The sequence below is a fragment of the Pseudophryne corroboree genome, chromosome 9 (assembly GCF_028390025.1).
Source record: "Pseudophryne corroboree isolate aPseCor3 chromosome 9, aPseCor3.hap2, whole genome shotgun sequence".
Taxonomy (NCBI): domain Eukaryota; kingdom Metazoa; phylum Chordata; class Amphibia; order Anura; family Myobatrachidae; genus Pseudophryne; species Pseudophryne corroboree.
The window spans coordinates 406,256,426-406,277,106 of record NC_086452.1 but is presented as its reverse complement, the minus strand read 5'-3'; the positions used below and the strand labels follow the sequence as shown (position 1 = coordinate 406,277,106).

General features: G+C 41.3%; 1 long non-coding RNA gene across 2 annotated transcripts in view; it reads left to right on the top strand.

The window, feature by feature from the left end:
- The window catches only part of LOC134957085 (uncharacterized), a 342,583-nt gene extending 333,864 nt beyond the window's left edge, over positions 1-8,719 (top strand). For both annotated transcript variants that reach the window (XR_010186449.1, XR_010186448.1), the window contains 2 exons: positions 3,024-3,236; positions 8,454-8,719. This is a non-coding gene — a long non-coding RNA (uncharacterized LOC134957085). The remainder of the gene's footprint in view (positions 1-3,023; positions 3,237-8,453) is intronic.
- The last annotated feature ends 11,962 nt before the right edge of the window (positions 8,720-20,681 follow it).

Below are 20,681 nucleotides of genomic sequence, written 5' to 3'. Positions count from 1 at the left end.
ATTCCACGTGGGTTCAGAGTCCGGAACGCGCCCACTATTGGCCGCTATAACCCTGACTTTTGTCAAAAATGGATAGGGATTGTGAACCGTTGTAGCTTTGATCTTATGCTCCTGGTAATACAAGAATCTGAGCGGGAATTAAAGGTACCACGTGACAAAATCTCCAGACTGGAGACTGCAAACAGCACGGTTTTGAAGAGCCTTTCCAATGCCGATCTAATTTCATCCATTAAAACTAAAATTGACCTGTACCAACAAGATTTGGTGAAATTTAAAACCAAAAAACTGGAAATGGTCCAGAACGACTATGACTCTAACCGAGTCTACCATTGGCTGATGGGAGGAGAGGGACGTCCAGCTAGGACAGCCGGGCAAGGGTCGAAACAAGGCTGGCGCAGAAGAAGAGAACTTAAGGGACGTGAGGCCCCTACATCAAATAGCGACAGCGAGTTTGCTACTCGTGAATCTGACGACCCTTTGGAAGGACCTTCGGCCCCTTTAGCCCCAAGTATCAAACCCCAGCCAGAATTAATTTCAAGCACAAAGCCACCCGTCGCGGGGGCTAAAACGAGAGGCAAAGGCGAAAACAGCTCTCAAAAGACCAAGAAAAAATAATTTACAATTTGTCCTCCCGAGTTCTCACCGACACCGAGGAGCGAGTCCTAAATAAAGGACTATCTTTCGTCCCCACTTACAAGCACAATGATCTTAATTGGAACATCGAATTACATCAATTTTCAAGAAAACTAAGATTACAGGAATTCTTCCAGAACTCTGAACCCCTATCACAGAATACACCCCAACAGGCGTTTTTGTCAAAACATAGCACCTCCACATTTGATCCAGTGTCCTCCAACAGTTCCATCAAGACCTTCACGCGACTCATGGACGATTCCGTTCAGAAATTCGTGCAGGCACAACCAAAACTATATATATATATTATACAGAGACTTGGCTGTCAGCACTGCACCACTGGAGGGTTCCTTATGCTTGCGAACCAGTTAGATTCTATACACATATGAATCTTCCCCATATTCGAATATCTGAATGTCAGACTCAAGCTGATGATATATGAGGTATGGTCCTCGCTGTATCAATCAAGTCCCATTGAAATATTGAAACGTTGTTCATACATCTTTGAATGACCTTTTATGTGCTGACAATATGTTCTGAAATGAAGAGATTTTACCCCTGATGAAGTCTTGGAACAAGACGAAACGCGTTGGGTTATTTATCTGATGTTACCTCCGAATCTACAATAAGGAGAAGGAGGAAATCGTAGTGATATATCTACGCTTTTTCCTCATCACTACAAACTGATTGTTCAAATTGTGCGACAAATGTAAATGTATCAACTCTGTATACTTATGAACATTTGTGTCGGGTTTATATGTTGTTTTAATAAATTTTTATGTTAGTATTTGTTATCTGACGTAATTTATCCGGAGAGTACTGTAAGGGTCCGTTTTTAGGTAGGGCGTTGATATAACTCCCTTGGCGCCATCTCCTCTATTTCGTTTCATATTTTCACACATTTAGTTCCTCCTAACAGGGAACTTAGAGGATACAGGCAGCCATATAATTAATTAATTTTAGTGTTTTATTTGAAATAGCGCAGTGGGAGAGTAATTCTTGTCATACAACCAAAACTACACTACAACTTGAGCAGGCAAGAACAACAGGCCCTACGCAACTTGTCTGAGTACCGTAACATTATTGTGCGCCCCGCCGATAAGGGGGGCGCCATTGTTATTCAAAATCTAGACGACTACATGGCTGAGATTGAGAGACAACTCGCTGACCGAGAGGTGTACCAACTACTGGCAGGTGATCCCACGATCCAATATCAGACAGAATTACAGGACATTCTAAAGGCAGCAAACGAGCGGGGCATCTTGGACCCCAAGCTTTTGAAAGCATTACAACAACCTTTTCCCATGAGCCCTGTCCTGTACACTGTTCCAAAAATTCACAAGAATCCCTTGCATCCACCCGGCCGCCCGATCATCTCGGCACGCAATTCGCTGTATCACCCCATCTCCATGTATCTAGACTGTATCCTGCAACCTCACGTCATCAGCCAACCAACTCTCATCAAGGACACAACTGATTTCTTACAGCAACTATCAACAATTGGTAACATTCCTGAGGGGAGTATATTGTGTACACTGGACATTAACAGCCTATATACATCTATCCCACATATCGAGGGCCTTGCGGCATCCAAGTCATTCTATGAATCCCAACAGATCAATGACTTAGACATTGACCTATTTATGCAGCTGCTGGAATTAACCCTGACATGTAACTACTTCATCTATAACGGACGCTTCTATAGACAACTATCCGGCTGTGCTATGGGGAGTCACGTGGCACCTAGCTACGCAAACATATTTATGTTTCAGGAAGAGTTCTTGATGTTCTTCAACAACGACGAGTACAAGCGACATATACTGAGCTACATGCGTTATATTGACGACTTGTTCATTATCTGGACGGGTAGCGAGGAGCTGTTGGATAGCATGATTAAGGACATCAACCATCGTGACTCGACCATAAAAGTTACTCATCAGCATAGCCACTCTGCCAACCATTACCTGGACGTATTAGTGACGCTCGAAGCTGGCCAGATACACACCGAGGTATACTCCAAGCCAACCGACAGAAACACGCTATTACTTGCATCAAGTCACCATCCCAAACCACTCAAACAGGGTTTGCCCAAATCGGACCATAAAACTTTTGTCCACTAGTGACATTCCCTTATCTAGTATAACTGTATGCTGGGTGATATGGTGCCACATAGTGTGTTTCCCTACTTTCTCTCTCTTTTTCTGCCCTTTCTTCATCTCTGATGGCACATTTTTTAATATAAGGTATTTTCATCAAATAGCCCCAGTGAAATATATGCCTAGCGCACCAGGCGACTATACATGTTTTGTGTTCATTTACGTTTAAAGTTTATTGCTTATATGTGCCAGCTATACATCATGAACATCTTTCATGAATGCATTTATTCACAGATTGCCGTTTGGAGGGCTGGGGAGATTACTCAGCGGCTCCCTATAGGTCACCAGGCATCCAGACGCGTTGCCACGACTACGGGACGCGTTGCCAAGGTAACCGGAGCGGAAGTCAGCTGACGTCACCGGACGTGACGCAGACGCAGCTGCGGGGGGCGGAAGCGGACGCCGGCCCCGGCTCTCCAACTTCGTGATGGCGGGTTGCCTATTTAGGTAAGAAATTCATCATTGTTTGTAATGTTAGCTTGCTTTACTTAGACTTTCATGCCTGCCTTGAAAACGGTGCTTGGAGCACCGAAACGTCGGCCTTGTATAGGCATTTTGTAATCCTTTTCATGCTTCAGTAAAAAAATCTTTATTTGGATTTGAGTGCCGCAGTCCCTTTGTCTGCTATTCACCCTCTTCACTGAAGGCACCTACAGGTTACAGTTCCAGCACGGAGTGACGGTTCGTATGTCCATTATATATATATATATATATATATATATATATATGGTTATACGACCTGTAGTTGCCTGGAAACAGGTGATGTATTCCAACACCCAAGATAAGGGAAAACCTTTAAGATTAGGTATGCTTTGACATGCACGAGTAAATTTATCGTGTACTACATTAAGTGCCCATGTGGCTTATTGTATGTTGGAAAGAGTATACGACAATTTAAGGAAAGAATTGCCCTGCACAGATCCAGTTTTCGAGCTGCCCTAGAGGGTACAGGAAGGGATCTTCCAATAGCCAGACACTTTAAGAGCTGTAACCATTATGTTATCTAATTATTTTGATCGAGGTCCAAAAAACTGCAAAATCAAATATCTGGAATGTAAATAATAACAAGTTTTTATTTTGCTGCTGAAACAAGTAATATACTACATTCCTTAAAAGGAATTCTAAGCCTTAAATAAAACTTTACTAGACATTACGAGTCTTTATGTTACTCTTAGGCAGTGATTCAGGTTGGTTTGCAAAATCAAACTCCTTCTTTAATGGACAAAACCATGGGGGTAATTCAGAGTTGATCGTAGCAGCAAAATTGTTAGCAGTTGTGCAAAACCATGGTGGTCATTCCGAGTTGTTCGCTCGTTGCCGTTTTTCGCAAAGGAGCGATTAGGTAGAAAATGCGCATGCGCATGGTACACAGCGCGCATGCGCTTAGTTATTTAACACAAAACTTAGTAGATTTACACAAGCTCGAGCAACATTTTTTCAACGCTCGAGTGATCGTAGTGTGATTGACAGTAAGTGGGTGTTTCTGGGCGGCAACATGGCGTTTTCAGGGAGTGTGCTAAAAAACGCAGGCGTACCAGGTAAAAACACAGTAGTGGCTGGAGAAACGGGGGAGTGGCTGGCCGAACGCAGGGTGTGTTTGTGATGCCAAACCAGGAACTACACGGACCGAGGTGATCGCAGTCTAGGAGTAGGTCTGGAGCTACTCAGAAACTGCAAAGAATTATTTAGTAGCAATTCTGCTAATCTTTTGGTTGCTATTCTGCTAAGCTAAGATACACTCCCAGAGGGCGACGGCCTAGCGTTTGCAATGCTGCTAAAAGCAGCTAGCGAGCGAACAACTCGGAATGACGGCCCATGAGCACTGCAGGTGTGGCAGATATAACATTTGCAGAGAGAGTTGGATTTAGGTGGGTTATTTTGTTTCTGTGCAGGGTAAATACTGGCTGCTTTATTTTTACACTGCAATTTAAATTTGAGTCAGTTAGAACACACCCCATCCATATCTAACTGTCTCTGCACATGTTATATCTGCCCCCCCCCCCCCTTCAGTGCACATGGTTTTTCCCAACTGCTAACAAATTTGCTTCTGCAATCAATTCTGAATTAGGCCCCATGGGGGTAATTCCAAGTTGATCGCAGCAGGATTTTTTTTTAGCAGTTGGGCAAAACCATGTGCACTGCAGGGGAGGCAGATATAACATGTGCAGAGAGAGTTAGAATTGGGTGTGGTGTGTTCAATCTGCAATCTAATTTGCAGTGTAAAAATAAAGCAGCCAGTATTTACCCTGCACAGAAATAAAATAACCCACCCAAATCTAACTCTCTCTGCACATGTTATATCTGCCTCCCCTGCAGTGCACATGGTTTTGCCCAACTGCTAAAAAAAATCCTTCTGCGATCAACTTGGAATTACCCCCCATGTGCACTGCAGGTGGGACTGATGGAGCGTGCAGAGAGAGTTAGATTTGGGTGTGTTATATTGTTTCTGTGCAGGGTAAATACTGGCTGCTTTATTTTTACACTGCAATTTAGGTTTCAACTTTAACACACCCCACCCAAATGTAACTCTCTCTGCACATTTTACATCAGTCCCACCTGCAGTGCACATGTTTTTGTACATTAATGAAGGAGTTTGCTTTTGCAAACCAACCTGAATCACTCCCTTAATGCGAGAAATTGCACTTCCGATCCTGAGATAGTTTTTTAAAGTTTGGAACTCTTGGAGAACAACTAATACGCAGAGTGTCTTCAAGGTGGGCATCTGTTAACCTTGATCGATGTCTGTTTTTCAGAAAATTCATCTTGGCAAAAGAGGTCTCACATATGTATGTGGAGCCAAACATGGTGGCTATGTTGATAGCCAGTTTTTTACAATTTGCGTACTTGTCCAAAACATGCTTAGCCCAAAAATCTTCAGTGGATGCAGTTTTGTACATTTTCAAGGAAGCATCTTCTTGCCAGTGGCGTGCGGTGAGGTCGTTGGCTGGGGAGGCACTGAGATTTTATATACATATAAAAGGATGATAAAAAGTGTAGAGATAATTTGAATAAGGATGAGAGAAGGGCCATTTCTGAACTGGAGAATAATCATGACATTATAATTAAGATGGCAGATAAGGGAGGAGGTGTAGTTATTTTAAATAGAACAGATTATTTAGATGAATCTTTTAGGCTACTTAATGATGAAAAAACCTATAGTAGGTTACCTTCTGATCCGACATCTAAAATAGTGGAAGAAATTAGAAATTTATTGGAGGAGGGTTTTAACAAAGGATGTCTTAGTAGAGAAGAAATAAATTATATATATAATCCACATCCAAGGTTAGCAATTTTTTATTACCCTACTAAGATCCATAAGCGATTGGAAAAACCTCCGGGTCGACCTATAATTGCAGGGATAGATTCTGCAACCTCTAAGTTATCTGAATTTGTTGACATTTATATTAAAAATTATGTTTTAGGTTTAAAATCCTCTATTAAAGACTCCACACATATACTAAGGAACCTAGATACAATCACCTGGGATTTGGATTTTAGTTGGTGCATTATAGATGTTGAGTCTTTATATACTTGCATCCCGCACAAGGAGGGATTAGATGCTATTTATTTTTATCTGTGTCAGGATGAAACCCTAAGTGAAGATCAGAGAAAGTTCTTACTGGAATGTATTAAGTATGTTCTCAATAATAATTATTTTAAATTTCAAGGTGTCTTTTATAATCAGCTATGTGGGTGTGCTATGGGGACCCCGTATGCCCCGAGCTTTGCTAATCTTTATTTGGGAAAATGGGAAACAGAGGTTATTTTTGCCAATAATCCATTTCTAGAATTCATACATTCATTCTATAGATATATAGATGATATACTAATTATTTGGAAAGGTAGTGAGAGTGATTTTAACAATTTTATGGTATATCTTAATAATAATTGTTATAATTTAAAATTTACCTCTAAATACCATAAGAACAAAATTGAATTTTTAGATTTGGTTTTAGATTCATCAGATTGGTGTCCTGGGAAAAAGATTAATACATATACATACGTGAAAAAGGTAGACAGCAATAATTATATTCATTTTAATAGTTGTCACCTGAAAAATTGGGTTACCAACATACCTTATTCTCAGTTCCTTAGGTTAAAAAGAAATTGTGTGGAGAAAGATAAATATAATGAACAAGCATCTCTCTATAAAAATAGGTTTTTAGATAAACAGTATCCAGTAGAGTTAATTAATAAATGTAAAGAAAAAGTGGATGTCTTGGAGAGGGATCAATTGTTGGTGTATAAAGAGAGGAATCAAATAAGAGAGAACAACACTTTTATACCTTTTATTACGGGGTATAATACTAAGAGTAAAGAAATAAAAACCATTCTGAAAAGCCTTTGGGATGTTTTAACCTTAGATCCTATTTTAAAAGAAGCACTACCAAAAGATCCTAAAATTGTGTTTAGGAAAGCACGATCCTTAAAAAACACATTGGCTCCCAGTAATTTGAAAAGTTTAACAGAGGAAACGTGGTTACAGAAAGCACGTGTAACTTGTTGTTACCCTTGCAGCCATTGTAAAGTTTGCACCTTTGTTAGTAAGGAAAAGAAAAAAATATGGAATACAGAAAAAACTCGGTACTGGGAGATAAAAAGTATGATCAATTGTCAAACGACTTCGGTAATTTACCTCTTAGAGTGTAAATGTGGAGCCCGATATGTTGGCAAAACTAAGCGCCAATTGAAAATTCGGATATTGGAGCATACTAGAAGTATTACTAATAAATTAATAGACCACAGTGTCCCGAGACATTTCCTTAGCTGTAATGGAGGTGTACTTAGTCACTTTAGTTTTAAGGCGAAAGAACATGTTAAACTAGGTGATAGAGGAGGTGATATTGCTAAAGTGTTGGGAAGAAGGGAAATGTATTGGATACACACTCTTAATACCATTAGCCCTTATGGGTTGAACGAAAATTATGATATTACCCCATTTTTACATTAGGATCCATTTGATGCTGAATTGGATGCGGGGACACACTGCAGTTGGGCCATTGGCTCCTTTGTGTCCTTGTATACCGATTCTAGCTCATGGTGATATGATGTTTGTTTATAGTATCGTTTGTTCCAAAGATAGTTTTATATAGCTTAAATTCTTTTATAGAGATAAAAAACCTCTTTTATTAGTGGGGAGCTATTATTGCTAACATTGTTTTTATTTTTATTTTTCTGTATATTGGAAGAACTTTTGTGATTAGATATGCACTGATATAAAGCGATCCAGGTATTGATTAAATTTTATAGAAGTATAAAGAAACAGATACAGGAATGGAAATAAAAATAAAAGTAATAAATTGATTATGTATTGTTGGTGAGGCTGCTTCAAAGAAGTCTTATATATAAATGATCCTTTCGGTTAAACATTTTTTATATATTTAGATATGGATCTAAATATAAAGGGTATTGTATTAATTAGATTATTTAAAAGATCATTAGCTGTCCTATGTCGTTATCTCAGTGCATCTCTAAAATGTTTTTTAATATTTTTTAATATGTTTCTAAGATGTTTTTATATATTATGAATGTAGTCTGTATAATGTCTAAACTTATTTGATATGCTTTGTTTATTAATTGTATTTAAGTCATGTCTGGTTTTAAATTTGGATCATTAACTGTTTAATTGGTATTGTGCAATATTGCGGTTCTGGTATAAATTAGATGAGATGTTGAAGCCGACCACACCCCCTGACGAAGTCCCGTGACGAAACGCGTTGGGCATGGCCAGCAGGACTTGTGACGTGACCCGTTTGACCTGAATACCGGAGCACCGGAGTGAGGTCTGTGGCGTGCGGTCCGTGAAGCTGGACATTACAGCGACTGTGGGAGCAGAGGAGCTGCGGCGTTTACCAGTGCTAGCAATCCGGAGGCTGCACTGGTTCTCATCTTTACACCGGTTACCCTTTATTGAAATGTATGTGAGTTGATACGTGTGAGTAAAAACTACTTGTGATTTACTACTCACGATTCTGCCCTCCATTTCTTTCTCTTTTTACATGTTTGAGGAGTACGGTAACTCCTGGAGGACAGCAACAAGTTACATTTCGGACTTTTATTGCAACTAAAAGACTTTGCATTTCTCATTGCGCGGTCTTGTTCATCCTTATATATATACACACACACACACACACACACACACGCACACACACACACACACACACACACACACACACACATACGATTGACAGGTGACTGGTACTCCCAATACAGTGGGTGACCTCAGAAGTATGCAGATAGCGATGAGGAGGGTGGTACGGCACTCGCAGGACTTTATCTGGTCCACATAGTCATAGCGGGACAATCCGAAGCTGGTCAATGTTTTTATTTTAATAAATTAAATTTCCTCAGGACATACAAGTATACATACCGTCGGGGTCCAGTTACGTCACATAGCGGCAATCGTGATGTCACTAGACCCTGACGAATTGTGCACAAAGTGTGGTGATGACTTCGGAGGGGGTCTCTATCTCTCCATTCTATTTAAGGTAAGATTCTTATATGGACACCTGGTTGTCCTGAGGAAATTTTAATTATTAAAATAAAACATTGACCAGCTTTGGATTGTCCAGCTACGACCATAGAGCCATACACACTACACAAGATTCTGCAAGATCTCGCTCAGAATGGCCGATCTGAGCGTAATCTTTCACAATCTCGTCCAGTGTGTACACCAAATGTCGTTAACAATGCGCGCTCCCGCGCATCGTTATTGACCCCCTCCCTTGTCCGAACATGTTCGGACGAGGGAGGTCCTCGTTAACGACAGCCATGCTGCAGATGCAGCATGGCTGGTGTTCCCCCCACTGCAAAGCCCCCCCCCCCCCCGCCGTTGCTCCCTGTCCTGGCCGCATCGACCAATATCTGTGCCGGCGGGGATCGGGTAAGTCCTGTGAGTGCCACATCACCCTCCTCATTGCTATAATATATATATATATATATATATATATATATATATATGTATATAGACACTTGAGAGTACGGCACTCAGACACTGATGATCAAATTGAGTAGGAGCCTCTGGTAGCTGTCAACGTTTCAATTTTAATAATTTTCCTCAGGACATACACACATATACATAAAAGCACTCACCTTATAACCCTTCACCACTTGTGCATATAACTATTTCTCTCTTTTCCACGATTACTATCACTACCCTTTCTTTTCTATTACTCATAATCTTCTTACTTATGTTTCTCCCCTTTTTTCCTTTCTTCTATCTCTCTATCTTCTGCTATCACCTTTCTTGTCTATTTTTCTTTTTCCTCAATTTTTCTTTACACACTCCTCTCGGCCTTTTGTCTGATATACATAAAAATTCCACATGATTACAGTCTTGTTAAGCATATTATATGGATTTGTATGGTGTCATATCCCTGTATTTATACCACGTAGATGCTGCCAGCAGCAAGCATATTACCTTTGTTATTGTTTATAGCTGGTTCCCATGACGATGTGACACAGGACGTGCATCGCATTATGCGCAATGACGTCACCAGACCGCGCCACAGCTGACGGGAGATTGCCGCCCGACGGACTCCGGCGGTAGGCGGTCCCCCGCTCCGGCCTGCGCAGCATGCACAAGTGGTGAGGGGTTATAAGGTGAGTGCTTTTATGTATATGTGTGTATGTCCTGAGGAAAATTATTAAAATTGAAACGTTGACAGCTACCAGAGGCTCCTACTCAATTTGATCATCAGTGTCTGAGTGCCGTACTCTGAAGTGTCTACAAACACCTTCCAGCACGTGGAGGATTAGTAAGGGTACCGGACCAAGCCATCACCGATACCAGTGAGTGCCGGATCATTACACTAGTATATATATATATATATATGATGTTGGATGTCTGCTCGCGGATGGCTCTGGATGGTGGAAGGTGACTGTGACTTGGTGTGCGGGTCTTGAACGGTCCACATGGGACCGAGGTCGACGGACGTACTGGTTTGATCTTTATCACATCCTTTCTATATGCAAAACACTCGTTTATTAAAAAGCATTTGATGATGCTGTATAAGCTGCAATTTATTCAATGAATTTTTTTGCTGAGCCACCACCATCAATGTGATTCCTCCTGAAATGCCCATGGTTGGTTGAAAATAAATATTCATGAGATTTTTTCATTTATCATGACTGTTTGAGTGCCTCTTTTCTATCTATATCTATATCTATCTATCTATCTATCTATATATATATATATATATATATATATATACATGTATTATTTCTGAGGGCACCCCGGTACATATGTTTGTAACTTTTTGGAGTGCTGGACACCAGATGCTTATATATATATATATATGTATATGTGTCTGGCACAAACCCCAATGTGGCATCTCGCTTGGGTGCTACTCCAGAAATGCAGTGTATGGGGGAAATGGGGTGTATATAGGGGATGAGATGGATGGCACTCCAGGACTTATGTAATATTGTGCTGGGTCCCTTCCCACCCAGCCCAACTGCCCCCCTCTCTTACCTGGGTGGTCCTGGGTCCCCGGTGTGGGATAGTGTAGACGCCAGTGATGCTGCTAGGATGGCGGAGGAGGAGGAAGGTGAGTTTAGAGCGCTGGCTGCCACCGCCACCACATGCTCTCCAGCTCTGTCCCTGCTGCCTCCGGAGCTGCCGCTGTAGTGCCGGGTCCCGCCGACGCTCACCCTCTTCCAGCTCTGTCCCTGCTGCCTCCGGAGCCGCCGCTGTAGTGCCGGGTCCCAACGACGCTCACCCTCTCCAGCTCTGTCCCCGCTGCCTCCGGGCTGGGCTGCCGCTGTAAGGCCGGGTCCCGCTGCCGATTCACCCCGCCGCGTATGGGTGATTGGAGCAGCGGATCCAGCACCGGATCCGCTGCCCAATCACATATGCCTCGCTGACAGGGGCGTGTTTAGATGTGGCCTGTAAGCCCGCCCCTGTCAACGAGGCACTTCTATAAGTGCCGCTTTAGCCTATGTTTTCAATGGGCTTTTACAACCCAGTACTTGGCCCCGCTCCCCCGCTTTTAACCTATTCCCATTGTTAACTGGAGGCACTGTTATCTATCAGTGCCTCCCAAATTAATTTTAAGTATTAAAATGATTAGCCTTATATAAAGAAATTACTTATGACACAGAATATGTGTCATAACTATTTTCTTTATATTATTTTAGTCAATAATGACAGGGGAGGCACTGCCTCCCCTGCCTCCCCTGACTGCACGTCCCTGCTTCTTGCATGTCGATTATCTCCATTTGAAGGATAGGTTTTGAAAGTCCGAACAACTTCTCAGCTACATCAGTCCATTCTCCCGCTGGAGAAACTTCATAAGGAGTTTTTATAAAATGTAACAGTTTCCCTATCTCTGTAAAGTCTTGGAAATACTGCAGTGTCCATTTCAGAATTATTTTTTCTTAATTGAAGAGTAGTTGGAAAATGAATAAATTCTTGCTTTTCAATGTCTTTTTCAAATATATCAAGCTTGCGATGGAAAGCAGAGACACTTTGTATCAGATCACATATTAACTTTCTGTTCCCTTGCAACTCGGTATTAAGCTAATTTAAATATTTGAGAATGTCTTTCAGAAAAGACAAAGCTAGCATATTGCACTTGTTGGCTAGGAACTCCATGTACTTCCTTGCTTCTTCGGTATTCAAATTTTCCAGGAATGCTGTCACTTCGTCTTTTATGTGCCATAATTGTTCAATGACTTGGCCTTTACTCAGCAAGCGAACATTGTTGTGTTGTAATAAATCGGAATAGGCCGAATCACATTCAGACAGAACTCTTTGAACTGTCTGTGCTGAAGAGCAGAGCGAGACCTCATAAAATTGATCAAATTAATCAAGGTGTCCATTACGTCTTTCAATGTAACACTGAGTTTGCCACAAAGGGATGTCTGATGAATTATGCACTGATAAGATAATATCCCTGATTCTCTTTTCCAAACCCTTTTCTTTGCCTATCATGGCCGGGGCGCCGTCAGTTGTAATGGACACAATTTTATCATAGCTTATGTTCGATTTTGTAATGAATTCATCAAAAGTCTTGAACAAATTTTCTCCGCAAGCCTTTAAATAGAAATATTGCTAGCAACTCATCTCTAAATAGTTTACTTTCAACGTCATAAAATCACACAAAAAAGGACATTTGTTCATTGTCAACAATGTCGCAAGATTCGTCAAGTGCAATGGTGTAACAGGGTGCCTTATGTAGGAGTTCGAGCAAGCTGATTTTGTTGTCAGCAGCTAAAATTTCTGTTCTTCTTGTATTGCTTCTTGATTACAAAGAAATGCCTTGAATAGCCGCAAAAATGGCCTTCTTCTCTTCAAAAAGTGCTGTGACTGTTTCCAACATACATTCTTTTACGATCTCCGAGTCCGAAAATGGCTTCTGGTGCTTAGTAAGCGTCCAGGATATGAGCAACGCTGCTTCTGCAGATTTTTGTTGTTCGCCTGTGCACCGAACACTAGTATAGCCGTACTATTTTTGTAAGAAGACAGAAAAGACTGCAGTTTGTCTTTACGCGCTGCACTACCAGGAGGAAACTTTTTATGGAAATCCTGATGATTTGTTTCGTAGTGGCGCTTTAAATTTCCACTTTTAATAATAGCGACCGTCTTGTTGCATATGAGGCAAAGTGGAACAGCTCCAGTTCTTTCAGGCAGAGTAAAACAGTATAGTTCGGTCCACTCCGACAGAAACTTCCGATTTTCACTGTCAACTTTACGCTTTTTATAAAACATGTTTATCCACAACACGATGTTTGAGTAACTTAGTAATTCGTACTCACGGATGCTCCACGTATACTGCAGCGTCACCGGGCGCCCTTTGTGCCGTTCCAGGCTTGGTCCGGATGCAGGATTCTCCTGATCTACAATAAGCAAGTAGAAAGGACTCAGCTGCCTTGATACACCACTCCACAGGGGGGGGGGGGGGGGGGGGGGGGGGGGGAACACCAATTTCCTTAGAATAGTATACAAATGAAATAGTGAAGTATCACTGGTGCTAGGAAAGTCCTTAAAGATGTGTAATCGCCCGTTAGTGGGGAAATATCACAGCCCAGGGTTTTAATTCACACACAACACAATGGGATGAAAATCAGCAATAAAATTTTTATTGCTGATTTTCATCCCATTGTGTTTTTATTATAAAAATCAATTTCTAATAATAAAACACACATACAAGTGGTAAATTCACAAGAACAAATACACACTGCACTGAGATTTCAGTCAGTTTGAACACACCCCACCCATATCTAACTGTCTTTGCACATGTTATATCTGCCCCCCGCCCTCCTTCAGTGCACATGGGCCCTCATTCCGAGTTGTTTGCTCGCTAGCTGCTTTTAGCAGCATTGCACACGCTAAGCCGCCGCCTACTGGGAGTGAATATTAGCTTTGCAGAATTGCGAACGAAAGATTAGCAGAATTGCGAATAGAAATTTCTTAGCAGTTTCTGAGTAGCTTGAGACTTACTCCTACACTGCGATCAAGTTCAGTCCTTTTCGTTCCTGGTTTGACGTCACAAACACACCCAGCGTTCGCCCAGCCACTCCCCCGTTTCTCCAGACACTACCGCGTTTTTCCCTGACACGCCTGCGTTTTTTCGCACACCCCCATAAAACGGTCAGTTTCCGCCCAGAAACACCCACTTCCTGTCAATCACACTCCGATCACCAGAACGATGAAAAATCTTTGTTAAGCCGTGAGTAAAATACCAAACTTTTGTGCTAATTTACTTGGCGTAGGCGCACTGCGAACATTGCGCATGCACAGTTTGCGACTTATCGCACCGATGCGAAGAAAAAGAACGAGCGAACAACTCGGAATGAGGGCCATGGTTTTTCCCAACTGCTAACTAATTTGCTCACTTTATGCCTCGTGAGCCAAGACATTTACTAAAACATGATATTTTTTCTTATTAAAATATAGTTTATCTAAACAAAGAGCAATAGACAGAGCTGCAGTTTTACATATATAAACACACGTTCACAACTCTTTCTATATTTAGGATGCAAGTAAAACACATGTATATAATATAGTGCAGCTACTGTAACTGCCTTCCACCTGAATAATTATTTACAGTGGGCCTAGTGCATTGTTATTCAACATTTAATAGCAGTGATTTTTACCTCCGTCGCTCTAGCGATATTATAAGCAATACCACCATCTATGGCAGCTGCAAACCTTTAAACGTTCCCTGAAAACTCATCTCTTCAGACAAGCCTACCAAATTCCAGACCCACCCACATAACCTTCAATGCTTCCCTATCCAGTTACATTCCCTCTGCACAGTCCCCATAACCTCACATTTTGTCTTCCAACATTGCTGGGTGATCATATCAAACAACCCACTAAGAACCTAGCAATCTGGGGAACCATTATGTAACAGGTAGCATCTATCCTTGTGTATCAATGCCTATTTCCCTATAGATTGTAAGCTTGCGAGCAGGGCCTTCCTACCTCTATGTCTGTCTGTCTTTGCCCAGTTTTGTTCTATAACTGTTGTTCTAATTGTAAAGCGCAACGGAATATGCTGCGCTATATAAGAAACTGCTAATAAATAAATAAAATAAATACATTTGGAAATGGAGGAACCACAGCATATATCAAATATATCTGTTGAAGTCCCTCCGTGGTCAGTCCCAGGGATCCTTAATATTTGCTGGAAAAATGGGTGCTTTCGGGGGATATCCCACAAATTATGAATTTATAGATAGGCCCCCTAATTCCTTTGCTTGGTGACCTCTGGCATGCCGCTACCACCAGATCAAGGGGGACATTTACTAAGCAGTGATAAAAGTGGAGAAGTTGTCCGTGGCCCCAATCACCTGCTCTGTGTACTTTTATAGTATGCAAATTATAAATGTTACGTCAATGCAGATTGACTGCCATGGGCAACTTCTGCACTGGCTCACTTCTCCACTTTTATCACTACTTAGTAAATGTCCCTCCAAGTACTGAGATAGATATAAGTTCTGAGATAGATGCAGATTGCTGCACATGGCAAGTCTACCCAGCATGTATGATGTGCCACCTCCTAATGCTTACAAACTTACATTGTGGATGCATCGAATTAAGGTTAACTCTTGGCAACGCAGCCTGGCTGTGCCGTCAGGCAGTCTGCCGCTATTTTTTAAATCAGAACGGCTGCGTGTGATGTCACGCAACCGCCCAGAATTCAGTCCTGGCCTGCCCCAGTTCGGACCGCCATGGCCCATCAAAGCTGCATCGCCACCCGCGAATACCCGCCGCTGGCAATCACAATGTGTAAGGTTGCGCACTGCGGCCAGTGCGCAGAGCACCCAAATGGAGCTGCTGCATACAGACGCTCGACTGCGTTTGGGTCTGAATGACCCCTCCCCATATGACTTAGGCACCCTAGAACACTACAAGTGTTAGATCATACGAATCAAGAAAATTGTCATTATAGGACAGATTTATCAAAATGCAGAGAATGTTTTCATGTATAATATGGACAATTCAAGACAATGATTAAAAGATTGTTATGGCTGGTGATAACCCTTCCAGATGTGCTGTGGTTCTCTGTTTTAACACTTTCATTGCCTGTGCAGAGAGAATGTGGTGGCACTTGTACCAGTACCGCCACTGTTATAACAATCAGTGATGCAGAGAGGGGGAGGGTATGGGTACTCTTTTTATCCAGCAAACTGTAATGGTAAAAAGAAAAGTGTAGCTAGATAATTAGAGGCTTAAAAAAAATTTCACCACATTTGAAACATAGAGTAGAATACAAGAAATATAAGCCTCCCTAATACACAGCGCAAAGAAATTAGAAATAAAAAATACATCCCTGATGTTGATGTATAGCTTCGGATGTTTCTATCCAGTATTTTCAGTTGAATAATGTCCAATTAAATACTCCCAAATATGAAAATGAAACAAAAAAAAAAGAACAACCAATGTGTAGTAAATTTCAGTATTCACAGGGCAATGTCTCTAAAGAGTTGCAGATGTCAAATTCCTGTGTACCCCACTCACTCAATTAAAGGTGAATATGTGCCCATCAAGGTATCTTTATACACTGTTGCCGAGCTTCCACTGTGTCTATACACCCTCAGAAATCGTGAAAAGCAGGTAGGTATAGAACCAAATAGTTGGTAGGATATGGAGCGTACCCCGAAACTCACAACAGAAGGGAAGGTATGAAGCACATCAAGGTATCTTTAGAATATAGTAGTTCTCACACACAGCGATATCCCGACTCACACTTGGCACTGAAGAGTGAATCCTATCAAGGTATCTTTTGTGTGCTCAGTGAGTAGCTTTCCTCACTCACGTCTTTTTTTACATGAGGTTCCTTATGTTCTTGATTCCTCACAAAAGAAAGGGAAACAAGGAGAGGACCCAATGTGTAGTATATATGAGTATAGGATCTCTGCTGGAATATAGCCCCCCAATATTCACAAGGCCATCACTGATGTTAAGCACATCGTGGTATCTTTAAAGTGTAGCAAACTTTAAACCATGCGTAGCCTGACTCACACGTGAGGATGAAGTGCTGCTCCTATCAAGGTATCTTTATATGGTATGTCAGATGTTCTAACACCAAACCATGGATTCTGACAAAAAATACAAGTTTATTGGATTATACAAAATCCATACATACAAAAACAGTCCAAAAAGGAATGTTCAAACAACATGCAAAAATTGATAGATAAAAAATGTGTTCTAATAAAATTGATCCAGTAAAAATGAACATAAAACATACAAAAAACAAAGTCCATATAAGTTAAAAAGATGGCTACTCACACTCTTGGAGGTAATATATCAACGCGTTTCAGGCCCAAAAGACTTTTATCAAGATAGACTAGAGTGTGCAGGAGCTTGATATTTATAGTACAGGTAGCCAATGAAACATCCACAGGAAATGACATCATCTAATTGGTACATGAATATTCATTAAAACTATCAAAATGGACAATGAATAGTGCTAACTAAACATATTTTTCCAAATTTTTTGCCAATATTCATCATTTATTAATAATATCCCATTTATATTCATGAATCGATGTTAGTATAAAACAAAATAGAGCCGCGCTAAGCGGAAGTTCCGGTCCGCAAGTACTGATGGGAAGTGTAGTGCATTCCCTCTATACCAATCAGACGTCGCTACCAGAAGTATAGTAGCGCGTCATAGGTGCGGCCGGAACCTAACTGGGTTTCAAAATAGGTTATACATAGTGCTGACTAAACATATTTTTCACAATTACTGAACAGTATTTATAGTTATCCATTTCTATACATAAATGCATGTTGACATAAAACTGAACGGAGCCGCGCTAGGCGGAAGTTCCTGTCTGCCGGGTGCTGATGGGAAGTGTAGTTCATTCCCTCTATAGTTGTCAGACGCGACTCCCAGAAGTGTAGTAGCGCGTCATAGGTGCGGCAGGAACTTGGCTTTAGATTCATGGGAGATGTAGTTTGCATGGCCCGCAGGCAAACATCAAATATGACGATACAATCTAGGAATTATAGAAGATGTAGTTACAATTCTATTACTCAAAATAGCATGAAACCACAATGATGCTCCATGCTAATTAATGTTAGATTACAATGTGATTTAAAATCGAATATATAGATAATACAAAAATGTAACAAATATTCAAGATAATTTATATACCTAGAACAATTAAGCTGTAAGCCCATGTTTATGCAAGTAGTAGAGGTCATACTTTTGGCTCAAAGGGTTAGCATGTTATGTAGGTAATAAAGATCTCGATTTAAGTCCATAGGGATTAACACTTTTAGAAGGCCCATATAAAGACATGGATATGTATACTGTATCCAGATGGATAAAACTGTCATAATTCATATATGTACAGATTACAAAAAACCCTTGAGTTCAAAGTCACAATTCAGTCCATGAGGACTAAGGGGTATATGCAATTGCGGTCGAATTGCCGCAAATGTCGAAAAACGGGGCATTTTCGACACAAAAAAATGATTCGACAATGCAATACAGTACTTTTCGACAAAAAAACGGGCGTTTCAAATTCGACTTTTTGCAATTCGACAGTTGTCAAATTCGACATGTCTGCAATGGTAAAATGCGGCTTTTCGACAAAAGTATATTCAATTGAAGAATGTCGATTCGACAACAGTGCTTTTCGACAGTCATTTCGTCAATTTCAGTTCGCCTCCTTTTGCTGGCGGGATCTAATAAAAAAAATTTAAAACATGTTTTTTTATGTGTTTTTTTATTGCTAATAGCATATCTATTTATATTAGAAGGGATTATGTACTTGGTTTGTCTATTAGGAGCCACAAGTATTATTTATATATTTTTTAAAAAAAAAATATATATTTTTTACTGACTAAAATAATATGGAGAGATCAGAGCATGTTTTTCAGTGGGAAGGGGTGAGAATTAGAGATGAGCGCCGGAAATTTTTCGGGTTTTGTGTTTTGGTTTTGGGTTCGGTTCCGCGGCCGTGTTTTGGGTTCGACCGCGTTTTGGCAAAACCTCACCGAATTTTTTTTGTCGGATTCGGGTGTGTTTTGGATTCGGGTGTTTTTTTCAAAAAACCCTAAAAAACAGCTTAAATCATAGAATTTGGGGGTAATTTTGATCCCAAAGTATTATTAACCTCAAAAAACATAATTTACACTCATTTTCAGCCTATTCTGAACACATCACACCTCACAATATTATTTTTAGTCCTAAAATTTGCACCGAGGTCGCTGTGTGAGTAAGATAAGCGACCCTAGTGGCCGACACAAACACCGGGCCCATCTAGGAGTGGCACTGCAGTGTCACGCAGGATGGCCCTTCCAAAAAACCCTCCCCAAACAGCACATGACGCAAAGAAAAAAAGAGGCGCAATGAGGTAGCTGACTGTGTGAGTAAGATTAGCGACCCTAGTGGCCGACACAAACACCGGGCACATCTAGGAGTGGCACTGCAGTGTCACGCAGGATGTCCCTTCCAAAAAACCCTCCCCAAACAGCACATGACGCAAAGAAAAAAAGAGGCGCAATGAGGTAGCTGACTGTGTGAGTAAGATTAGCGACCCTAGTGGCCGACACAAACACCGGGCCCATCTAGGAGTGGCACTGCAGTGTCACGCAGGATGTCCCTTCCAAAAAACCCTCCCCAATCAGCACATGATGCAAAGAAAAAGAAAAGAAAAAAGAGGTGCAAGATGGAATTATCCTTGGGCCCTCCCACCCACCCTTATGTTGTATAAACAAAACAGGACATGCACACTTTAACCAACCCATCATTTCAGTGACAGGGTCTGCCACACGACTGTGACTGATATGACGGGTTGGTTTGGACCCCCCCCAAAAAAGAAGCAATTAATCTCTCCTTGCACAAACTGGCTCTACAGAGGCAAGATGTCCACCTCATCTTCACCCTCCGATATATCACCGTGTACATCCCCCTCCTCACAGATTATCAATTCGTCCCCACTGGAATCCACCATCTCAGCTCCCTGTGTACTTTGTGGAGGCAATTGCTGCTGGTCAATGTCTCCGCGGAGGAATTGATTATAATTCATTTTAATGAACATCATCTTCTCCACATTTTCTGGATGTAACCTCGTACGCCGATTGCTGACAAGGTGAGCGGCGGCACTAAACACTCTTTCGGAGTACACACTTGTGGGAGGGCAACTTAGGTAGAATAAAGCCAGTTTGTGCAAGGGCCTCCAAATTGCCTCTTTTTCCTGCCAGTATAAGTACGGACTGTGTGACGTGCCTACTTGGATGCGGTCACTCATATAATCCTCCACCATTCTATCAATGTTGAGAGAATCATATGCAGTGACAGTAGACGACATGTCCGTAATCGTTGTCAGGTCCTTCAGTCCGGACCAGATGTCAGCATCAGCAGTCGCTCCAGACTGCCCTGCATCACCGCCAGCGGGTGGGCTCGGAATTCTGAGCCTTTTCCTCGC